The sequence below is a fragment of the Castanea sativa genome, chromosome 1, assembly GCF_040712315.1.
Source record: "Castanea sativa cultivar Marrone di Chiusa Pesio chromosome 1, ASM4071231v1".
In the NCBI taxonomy this organism is placed as follows: domain Eukaryota; kingdom Viridiplantae; phylum Streptophyta; class Magnoliopsida; order Fagales; family Fagaceae; genus Castanea; species Castanea sativa.
The window spans coordinates 66,059,369-66,071,678 of NC_134013.1; the positions used below are offsets into that span (position 1 = coordinate 66,059,369).

The 12,310-nt window shown below is 33.0% G+C and overlaps 1 pseudogene; it reads left to right on the plus strand.

The window, feature by feature from the left end:
- Positions 1 to 5,929: 5,929 nt before the first annotated feature.
- Positions 5,930 to 7,448, plus strand: LOC142632474 (U-box domain-containing protein 45-like; annotated as a pseudogene).
- The last annotated feature ends 4,862 nt before the right edge of the window (positions 7,449 to 12,310 follow it).

Sequence of the window (12,310 nt, forward strand, 5' to 3'; positions counted from 1 at the left end):
ATTAAAGGAAAGCAATAAGAATTTCTATCGATTATTATTATAATTTATTTGTTAATGTGTTTTTTATATGTTGTGAAATTGAGCTTGAAACTATCTAAAAAATTGAGGTTATCTTTATTCAACATTATTACTTTTGACTATCTACTCTATTAATTGTTTATATTATAAGTAATTTACTCTATTAATTGTTTATAAGTAATTTTTTAAGAACAGGCATAATTTCAAAAGCATAGTTAATAGTTTAAGTTTCATATTATAATATCAGGAAATTAATTAAAAACTCAACTAAAATTAATATTTTAAAAAAAAGAATAAATAATGAATAATAAGTAGATAAATGAAAAAGAATCTACACCCATAGCACTTTCCTTTATTTTCTTCCAAATGTATAACATATGTGGAAAAGATCTACGTCCTCAGCCTTAATTTTTTAAAAGCTAAAATGTAAAACTGACCCTCTAACTTTCTTCAGATTTTATTTCAGTTCTTTAACTTTACTTTTGTTAATTTCAGTCCTTTAAGTTTCAGATTTATTCAATTAAGGTCTTTTCATTAACTTTTGTTAAAAAAATTTATAAATAAAATTTTGGAAAATATTTTTCAATCATTAATTGAATAAACTTGAAAATTAGAGGACTGAAATAAATAAAAACAAAGTTAGAAGACTGAAATAAAATCTGAAGAAACTTAGAGAGTCAATTTTGCATTTTGCCCTTTTTTTATTATTGTCTCTGTCTTTATCAATTCCCATATTAGGGATTTTGGCATTTAAATTGCCGAAGATTTGTTCTGAAATGAGTCAGTACTATTGGGGCTTCAAATATCTTAATGGGTCATGGGTATTTTTAGATGTAAAATAAATTTAATTTCTTAATAAAAAATGGTACCATGTTACTTTAAAATAGCATGTCATTTCTCCGTTAGTCACATAGGAATTGAAATTCAATAGTGTTCCTTTTTTAAATTTCAAACGTCAATAACGCTCACTTAAATTTGAGGAACTAAAAACATTGACTTAGCAATAATGTATTTTGGCATTCTTTAAATGATTTTTTTTCTTTTTTTCTTTTTTTACTTCCATTTGTGCTATCCTCCCTAATCCTTAATATGTGTCTATTCAACAGCCCCGGGGTCTTGACCAAATGTGATGTACCGTTTCATCTATTTGTTGCGCAAGTGAAAAGGGAAAAAACAAAAATAAATAATGAAATAAAACCAGCCTTTATATATTCGACCACAACATAAAAGGACCACACTGGTACAACATAGGCGGCAAAAATTCAAAAGATTTCTGATATTACTCCTCGCAGCAATCGGAAATTCCAATCAGATTTGAAACCTTAATCCAACCTAGTTTTGGATTTCTTGCCCCTAAAGGCTCAAACTGATATATAATATAAGTGCCATTGCCTTACATATATCACTTCCTTTCATTCCAATAAACACAAACCCTCTTCTGTAAATCTTTCTTTCTGCCGTTACCGTTCATTGCTCTTCGTTCCAAGAAACACAAACCCTCTTCTGTAACCCTTTCTTTCTTTCTTTATTTCTCAACATTATGGAGGGTCTTCTAACTCTAAGCCTAAGGCCCTGCACTTCAATCACTGAAGCCCTGAAGCCTAGGAGTGTGCTACAAACCAAGATAACCCAAGAAGGAAAAGACGGCCAAAACAGAAAACTTGCATTGGAATTATTTGAGGCCAAGAAAGAAACTTTCTCAACTGATGAGGTTATTATTTCCTCTACTTCTGAAAGTACAGGGAAAGATCCTGTCTTTTATAATTTTATAGCCATTCCTGAGAATGATCAACTCCAAGTCAGTCGAGGAAAGGCGTTTGTAACCAAAACCCATCATGAATATGCAGAGGTTTCAACAGAATTGAAGTTGGGTTATAGTTCTTGCATAACTAATAAGAGGAAAGCAAGTGAAAACTTGGCCAAATTCTCTCTGTCATCTACAGCTTGTGGAATCAAAAGAATGAGACTTAATAGCCATAAAGTTGAAAAAGGAAAAGGGCCTAATGGTGTGTCATTGGAGTTGAAGCTTGGCCTTGACCCTTGGGTTATCAAGAAGAGGATTCAGTTAAGTGATATTGGTCATTTGGCTAGGCTCTTGTTAGCAGCAGATTTGGTGAAGGGGCATATTTTGTGGCAATGGGATGCGAGGCGCATTGAAGGCATCAAGAATGGAGTACGAGTTGCTGTTTGGGATTGTGATACCAAGTCTGAACATCACTTGACCTTCAAACAGTGGCCAAGTAATGGGTGTTATGTCCTCAATGAAAAATGGACTACGGATTTTGTGTGGAGGAGGGGTCTGAGGAAAGGTGATGAGATTGGACTTTATTGGGATCAAAGCAATTCAAGATTCAATTTTAGCATTCTCAAGCGGGCTTCGAGCAATTAATCCTCTCTCTACTAGATTTCTTTTTGCAATTCATCTATTTTATAATAGAATTCTTTGCTAAGTGTTAAATATCTCGGGTGTGGAAGCTTCAAACATGGAAATTTCTAAGATAGTTTGTCTTTCTTTTTAGCCTAGTGTGACGCTTTTGTCTAGCTTTAATTGAATAAATTCCTAGTTTTGTTTAAACATACTCTAGATGGTTTGGAATGAAAATAAAAAATAAGAAAAAAAAGGATGGTTGGGGTCATTAATTAGTTTTGGGTCACATCATGTTATTTCTTATAATTGTAGTCAATCTAAACATTCATTCTATCATCCTTGTTCTTTTACCAAAAATATTTCTTATTACCCCATGTTTCTGCTTCTCATTCATACAGCAGGGGAACATGTGACAATGCATGAATTACAGTACATCTGTTAATCGTCTCACTAGGTTGTAATCAATTTTCAAATGAAGGGTAAAGATGACAGATTTTTTTAATAAGCAGTAAAGATGACACATTGGGAATAAAGCATTGTTGGGGAAGCAATTTTAGCTCTTCAAGGGAACAAAACAAAACAAATTTGCTTGCGCTTTGACCAATTCTCATGGTGTATGAAATTATTTTGCTTTTTTTTTATGAACATGAAGTTATTTTGCTTGTACAACCGTTAAAGATAGAATTTATAACGTAGTAGAGCCACTTTTGGTTTTGAAGTCCACATTTTTTCTTGCTCTTACTATTTTTCAATATAGGTGTAACCTTTTACAAGCCTCCTTAACATATACACAAGAGTACCCATTAACAAAAGTCAATTATTTATTACATGTAATGTATTATATCTTTCTCTCAAACAAATGAGAGCCTAGGCATAGTCACATAAGTGTCTTGCCCAGAGGACCCACTCTTATGTGAAAATAAGACATTATACCAGTGCACATAATAAAATATCTCATGGGCCTATGTATTTAAGCCTTCTCAAAGGTAAATGACTAATGGACTTTTTGTTTGGGTTTAGCTTATTTTCAGTACTTTTTTAAAAGAAATCTCTTTTTGTTTTAATGAGGGACAGCCACATCACCCACTAATTATATAAAACATGGAGAATAAAATCTACAACCACTTGTCATTGTATATTTAAAATAAAAGAACATATCTAGCTAAAAAAAATATTGGAGGTAAGCCAAACTCTTTTTGTTCAATATAGACAAATAGTGGAAAAGGAGATAGGGTTCCAACCACATTCATGAGACACCACAAAAAATACAATTACCAATATATTATCCCATGAATCCACATACATGAGAAATGAAACACCACAAAAGATATCATTACCACTATACTATCTCTTGAATCCCATGAATCAACTAATTGGACACATAAGAGATGGACAAATTGTTGGTTTTCTATACGGGTCGTCAATGGGCTGGGTCGGGCCAACCCGGCCCATTTTTACTTGGCCCATGGGCACAATGGGCTGGACATAATGGGCTATTAATTAGTTAACGAACCGAGTCGAGCTAGGTCGAAAGAGAAAACCTCAGCCCATGACCCTGCTCATGGCAATGCCCACTTTGTCTTTAGCGAGCTGGGCTATTGGGTTGGGCCCAATGGACTACCCATGGGCTTGTGTTAACATATTATTTTATTATTATTATAAGGAAAGAATCAATTTTTTAAAAGGGAATAATCAATCTATTTTTTTTAAAGGAAAGAATTAAAGAATTTAATACTTAATTACAAATTTTTTTACATTCAAATCTATTTAATTTTTTGTTCTGTTGATGAAAAACTATTTAATTTTTATATATTAAGGCTTTAAATAATTTTTTTATTTTATCTTTAATTAAAAAAATGTCAAATGGTTAATTCAAATTTGCTAGACTACTAGAAAAATATATATTTAGTAAACTAAGTTTAGCACAATTACTTTGAGTATCTTAGTGGTTGAAGGAGTTCTCTTAAGAAATTCTTCTATAATATCTCAAGATCAATCCTTCATACACTTCCTATATATTTTTGTTATGAATTATGAGTTATTGGGCTAGGCCAATGGGTTAGGCCAATGGGTTAGGCCTATAGGCTGGGCAACGGGTTGGACTATTGAGCTAGCCCACGGCCTGACCCACTGGGTTAGTAAGCTACCCATGAGCCTCAATAACAACGGGCCGAGCCGCCCATTAGCCCAGTGAGCCGTCGGGTTTCTGGGTCGGGCTATGGGCCGTGGGCTATTTGATGACCCTTTATTTTCTAGATGAATTCAAGGCTACCTTGTGGACCGCTGTTGGAACATATTTATGGACCTTTTAAAGAGCATGAGGAATAACTCAAGGTTCCAGACATAATTTCTCCCTCAGGTAATTTAGAATTTCATCATTATCTTTGTTTTCCAATTTTTTTAAAAAAATAATAATAATCTCTTGGATATGGAACTCCTATAGTAGTTTGTATGTATATTTTTAGATTGGTTAAGATATTTTGAGATGAATTAAATACGGTTATTGTTGATTTTGTATATTGTGATATTATTTAAGGAAAAAAAAAATTATTTTCCATCCGGGCCAAATGCCTAAAGATGTCTTTTGGAGCATTTTCAAAAATGGAATCAAGCACTAGAAAATAAATTGCTTCCTGACAGAATTTTCATCAAAAAATATTTACAATTGGAACATTTTTCTCATAGAAACAAAAGCAATCTAAGTAAATTTTTCCTATCCCCTATTGAAGCAATTAAAAAAAATGTTATGTTTTTATCTTGTTGTAGCACACTCTATATTTTATAATAATTTTTATTAATTAAATACATATCCTATTTCACTACCAAAAATTAAAAAAACTTTATAACTCAGTAGACACTTTTATGGTATTTCCAACCAAATTATCCAACTTTCAAATCTCTCTTCCCTTAACTATTGAATTATTGAAGAAAAAAAAACTAATATATTATTAAAAAAATACGCACCTCTTTCATGAAAAATATAAAATAAATAATAATAACAATTAAAATAAATAAATTCTGATAACCCTATTTAGCATTGGACCATATACTTTACAAACAAACAAAATCATCAAAGGCTAAACTCAAAATATATGGGTCTCTAGGAGGGATGGTCTTGACCATCATGGCCCAATTAAACAAATCTAATGTTCCTTTGAATTATCTATAGCCCAAGTCACTGCCCGACTAAGAACTAGGCAGCAAAAGCAAAACCTTTCGACGTTGGGAAATCTCAATAATCCTACTTATGTTCAGATTTCTTGCCAATTTCCATTGCCTTCAATTTCCATATAATATAAGTGCCACTACCCCTGAATCTCTCTTTCTCTTTAGTCCCAAAAAAAAAAAACACACAAACACCCTCAATTGGGTTTATTTTGTGAACCAAAAACAATGGATTTTCAAACCAAAAAAAACCCAGACTTTTCATCTTGAAGCAACCAATCCCATTATCCCAATACCAACATCAACATTAGCATCACTTCCTCACAAGAAAACATAGTTAGAGAAGTTCTGAGAGACCCAGAGAGGAAGCTTTCTGCCATGGAGGAAGTGGTGGTACAAAATCTTTCTGATGGTGCTAGAGAAGCAATGATTGAAGCGGCTAGAGAACTCAGTAAACTTAGCAGTTAGCAGAGGCACAATTTGGCTAGAAAGGGTGTTATCTCTCCTTTGATTATGATGCTTCATTCGCAAGATTATGAGGCCATTGAAGCTGCTCTGCTTGCACTCCTCTGTCTTACATTTGGCAGTGAACGGTTAGTTTCTTCATCCACAATAATATCAAATTTCACTTCTTCAGTTCTCAAAACTAAATTCTTAGATATAATTCATATTCATTCATAGCTAATCGTTGAATTTGTTTGCAATCTGTGTTTTCTTTGAACTTTCATCATTATGACAAATAAAAAAGAAATTCAGGACACTAATCCACAATAAATCTTCTATAGAAATCAATGTACTGCAAAATTAGTATAAAAACTAAAAAGTTTTACTTTTTTGCCTTTGCTTGATTATTGGGACCATGGAATTTGTATTAGTAATAGCTGTTGCTATTCAGTAGTGGCCCCCAATCATAATGATGATTATGTGCTAACATTTATGTATTAAACACATGAGAATTAATTTTTTTTAGTATAGAAGTTAAATGTTCTATATTTTCCAATAGTTGACTTGGGAATTCTGAATTTTTTTTTTTTTTAATATAGAAACAAGATCTGCATCGTGAAATGTAGGGCTATACCAGACTTGTTAAGCCTCCTTCAATGTCAAAATGAAGCACTAATTGAGCTCACATTAGCAGCAATGTTCATCCTCTCTTCTTGCACGGCAAACAAGCTAGCAATCGCCTCATTTGGGACCATCCAGCACTTAATACAGTTTCTCAATGGAGGTGTTTACATCATGAATAGCATTGGCATGAAAGCCAAGCTCAACACCATAGCCACACTCCACAATCTCTCAACTTATGACCAGATTATTCCATCGACTGCCTCTTCTGGTTTATTACCTTCCATCCTTCATTAATCTACAACTCGGAAAAGTCATCGGAGTTGGTTGAAAAGATAATGGGGCTACTTGAGAATATCGTTTCCTCATCAGAGAATGCACTTTGTGAAATTGCTAACACACATGGTGTCATTTGTGCAATGGTTGAAACTATGAGGATGGTTCTCCACAATGCAAAGAGCACTTAGTGGGAATCCTCTTGCTTATATGCCAGAGCAATAAAGAAATATATAGAGGTTTGATTTTAAGGGAAGGAGTGATGCCAAGGCTACTTTAGTTGAGTGTACATGGGACAAGGAGGGCTAAAGATATGGCTAGAGAATTGTTTTTGCTTCTGAGGGATTGCTCAAGTTATATTTTAAGAAATGAACAACCAAAGGTTGAGCTTATAGAGGCAATCATGCAAGAAATTGATGCACAAGAGAACGTGGATATGACAACACTAATAGAGATGATGGAAAAGTGGAATAATAGAAAATATAAAAAGAATAGAAAAGTTGGAGTTAGGAAAAGATTTTTGTTAAGATTTTTATTATCCTTCTTGTGTATTTAGTAAGATAGATAGAAAATATAATGATAAAAATGAATATACAATTATTTCGTTTGGTTGAAAGAAATATTTTTGCTAAGATTTTTGTGATCTCTCTTGTATGTTTAGTAAGATGAATTAAAAATTAGAATGGTAAAAATGAATATCCATTTTTTTTTGGGTAGAAAAAAAAAATTAAAGGAAAGAAATAAGAATTTCTATCAATTAATGTTATTATAATTATTTTTATATAATTATAATTTATTTGTTTACATTTTTTTATATATATATTGTGAAATTGAGCTTGAAACTATCTAAAAAATTGAGGTTATCTTTATTCAACATTATTACTTTTGACTATTTACTCCATTAATTTTTAATATTATAAGTAATTTCTAAATTAATTTATAATTAATTTTTTAAGAACATGCATAATTTCAAAAGCATAGATAATAGATCCAAGTTTCATATTATAGTATCAGAAAATTAATTAAAAACTCAACTAAAATTAATATTTAAAAAAAGAATAAATAATGAATAATAAGTAGATAAAAGAAAAAGAATCTACACCAATAGTACTTTCCTTTATTTGCTTCCAAATGTATAACACTATACATAGTTACACACATGCATATGTGGAAAAGATCTACATCCTCAACCTTAATTTTTTTTTTTTTTTTTTTTGTCTCTATTGTTCTCAATTCTCATATTTGAGATTTTGGCATTTAATTTGAGGAAGATTCGTTATGAAATGGGCTCTTAAAATATCTTAACGGGTCATGGGTATTTTTAGATGTAAAATGAATTTAATTTCTTAATTAAAAATGGCGCCATTTTACTTTAAAAATGGCATGTCAAATCTCTATTAGTTACCTAGGAATTGAAATTCAATAATGTTCATTTTTTAAATTTCAAATATCAATAACACTCACTTAAATTTGAGGAACTAAAAACATTAACTTAGCAATAATGTATATTGGCCTTCTTTAAATGATTGTTTTCTTTTTCTTTTTCTTTTTCTTTTTTTTTTTTACTTCCATTTGTGCTATCCTCCCTAATCCTTAATATATGTCTAGTCAACAGCCCCGGGGTCTTGACTATGAGGACGTTTGGATGCAGCGTCCATGTTTTGCGTCCAAGTTTTGCTTTTTTTTTTTTTTTTGCTGCTGCAGGAGACAAGCGCGCAGTGTGCGCACTGTGCGTGCACTGTGTGCGCACTGTACATGTACTTTTTTAGCAATTTTTTATTAAAAGTGGGTCTCGCAGCACTATTTACACATTTAAAAATTATTTTACTACAGTGTTTTCAGTTTTCAATTTTCAGCAATAAGTTCTATCCAAACGGACCCTATATGTGATGCACCCTTTCATCTATTTGTTGCGGAAGTGAAAAGGTAAAAACAAAAATAAATAATAAAATAAAACCAGCCATTAATATTCGACCACAACATAGAAAGACCTCACTGGTACAACATAGGCGGCAAAAATTCAAAGGATTTCTGATATTACTCCTCACAGCAATCGGAAATTCCAATCAGATTTGAAACCTTAATCCTACATGGTTTTGGATTTCTTGCCCCAAAAGGCTCAAACTGATAATAATATAAGTGCCATTACCTTACATATATCACTTCCTTTCATTCTAATAGACCCAAACCCTCTTCTGTAAACCTTTCTTTCTGCCATTACCGTTCATTGCTCTTCATTCCAAGAAACACAAACCCTCTTCTGTAACCCTTTCTTCCTTTCTTTATTTCTCAACATAATGAAGGGTCTTCTAACTCTAAGCCTAAGGCCCTGCACTTCAATCACTGAAGCCCTGAAGCCTAGGAGTGTGCTACAAACCAAGAAAACCCAAGAAGGAAAAGATGGCCAAAACAGAGAACTTGCATTGGAAATATTGGAGGTCAAGAAAGAAAATTTCGCAACTGATGAGGTTATTATTTCCTCTGCTTCTGAATGTACAGGGAAAGATCCTATCTTTTATAATTTTATAGCCATTCCTGAGAATGATCAACTCCAAGTCAGTCAAGGAAACGTGTCTATAACCAAAGCCCATCATGAATATGCAGAGATTTCAACAGAATTGAAGTTGGGTCATAGTTCTTGCATAATTAATAAGAGGAAAGCAAGTGAAAACTTGGCCAATTTCTCTCTGTCATCTACAGCTTGTGGAATCAAAAGAGTGAGACTTAATAGCCATAAAGTTGAAAAAGGAAAAGGGCCTAATGGTGTGTCATTGGAGTTGAAGCTTGGCCTTGACCCTTGGGTTATCAAGAAGAGGATTCAGTTAAGTGATATTGGTCATTTGGCTAGGCTCTTGTTAGCAGCAGATTTGGTGAAGGGGCATATTTTGTGGCAATGGGATGCGAGGCGCATTGAAGGCATCAAGAATGGAGTACGAGTTGCCGTTTGGGATTGTGATACCAAGTCTGAACATCACTTGACCTTCAAACAGTGGCCAAGTAATGGGTGTTATGTCCTCAATGAAAAATGGACTACAAATTTTGTGTGAAGGAGGGGTCTGAAGAAAGGTGATGAGATTGGACTTTTTTGGGATCAAAGCAATTCAAGATTCAATTTTAGCATTCTCAAGCGGGCTTCGAGCAATTAATCCTCTCTCCACTAGTTTTCTCTTTGCAATTCATATATGTTATAATAGAATTCTTTGCCAAGTGTCTAATATCTCGGGTGTGGAAGCTTGAAACGTTGAAACTTTTAAGATAGTTTGTCTTTTTATTTTATTTTTCCCTATGATATAGCTTGTACATATCTTGGGGGTATTACAGTTTAGGACAAATGAAGAATGGTGAATTACCTGTTCCATTTTTTTTTTTTTTAATTCAGTTTCGGCTCCTTTGTTCTTATCCTGTTGCCTGTTGGTCAGCTTTGGAAGGTGTTGTAGTGTCTGCTTAATTTCTGAACAATAGAATTAGCCTAGTGTGAAGCTTTTGTTTTGCTTTGATTGAGTAAATTCCTATTCTTGTTTAAACACGCCCTAGATGGTTTGGAATTAAAATTTTACAAAAAGGATGATTGGGGTCATTAATTAGTTTTTACATCATGTTATTCCTTACAAATGCAGTCAATCTAACTATTTTTCTATCACAGTAACCGAGTTGATGTCCATTGTATCACTTGCTTTGCTTTTCTCATGTACTTCTCTCCTTATTTCTCATATGATCCTTTCATCATAAGCTTCTTAAAGAGTGTTGGATTTTGAACTGTTATGCAACTGTTTTAAGATTTATAGTTTAGACATTATATGCAAAATGGAGAAGAGAAGATGAATGTATTCAAGGGCGGAGCAACACTTACCAGTGGGGGGGCCATGATTTTTTAAAAACTTCATAATGTATATGTATTTTGCAATTTTTTTAAAATATTAGACCTTATATTTAATACTTAACCCCTCCAAAAATTAAAAGTTGGCCCCTTCAAAAAGTAATTGAACAACTAATTGTGGGTTCCAAAAAATATTGGTTAATAACAACAAACTATCCATCTTGTAAGCAAAAAAAAGTACTTCATTTTAGTTTTTTCTTCTCTTAATTGGTAAGTTTTAGTTGTTGAGTTCAAATAGTAAGTTTTAGTTGTTGAGTTCAAACAGTAAGTCTGTCAATGTTGTTGTTAAGTTTCGAGTTGTTTGTCAATACTTGATTTAGTCATAAAATGTTAAATGAAAAAAACTACACCAAGGATATGTAATGTTTGCGGGTGACAATACTTAAAAATCAATTCTCTTGAACACACACACGTGTGTGTGTGTGAAAATATCAATATGTAGTTGCCTAATGAATGTATATATAAATATGTAATTTGGCCCTCCCAAATCAAAATTTCTAGCTCTACCCCTGAATGTATTCATCTCCAAATGAGATTTTTACTTTAGTAAGGCATGTGGAATTTATTTCTTCCCGCATTAGTGAATTGAAACATTTAAGCATATTCTTCAGGTGAAGATCTTCTCCTAGAAAGTTCCATTATAGATTATTCTAAAAGATGCCAAGGGTTGCTGCTTGCAGTTGCATGCAATCTGGCGTCATGGGCTTCATTGTGAAACTTTTACTGTTCATTAAATTCTGTCCAAGCTAGCAAATCACCAAGTTTGACTCGTGTGTGCGCAATTTTGATATGTTAATAACTATAATCAACGCACACTTTTGGCTGTGTGTTAAATGAGCTTGGGGCCTATGTCTGCACGTTCATTGGCACACAGTCTATGGCTGCATACATGTACACGGATCTTGTCAATTGAAGGCCGGAACACAGCAATATTTTGATCTTGTCTTAGGTTTGTTTACATAATAGTATCTGCTATCTTTCTGACTACGTAATTTGTGAGCAAGGACAAGTTTCTTGTCAACCAAAAACTCCAAAATATAAATGCATGTCATCAATTTGTGCAAATCCAGATCCCCAACTAGACCCGCAATGACATGGTAACATAAACAAATAATAGTCTATGGTCGTAATTTCAGTGATAAGTGCATTCAAGCTTCATGCTATAATTTGTCATGTTTCATATCAGGTCTAGATTTGCTTTACTGAAGTACATGTGCAATGAAGATTTTGGAAATTAAGTATGGTCATGGCAACTGAGAATTTCTGGATCTTATCATATGAAAGAACTAATGCGGATTGCCTCTCCTATGACAATTTACCTTTTCATTTGTTTAAAACTCAAGTTGATTGCATAGGCTTCAATTACTCCATTTGTCATAGTGATCCGTATTAGTTATCTAACAGGCTAGTCCAAACTCAGTTTCCACATTAGCAATAAGTAGCTATGCAAAGCTCCAAGTCTTGTGTCCATTTGGGAGTTGCTTATATCCAATAGGGCTAAAAGCTAGCTTATTTTCAAGCAGAAAAAGCTATAAAAGCAA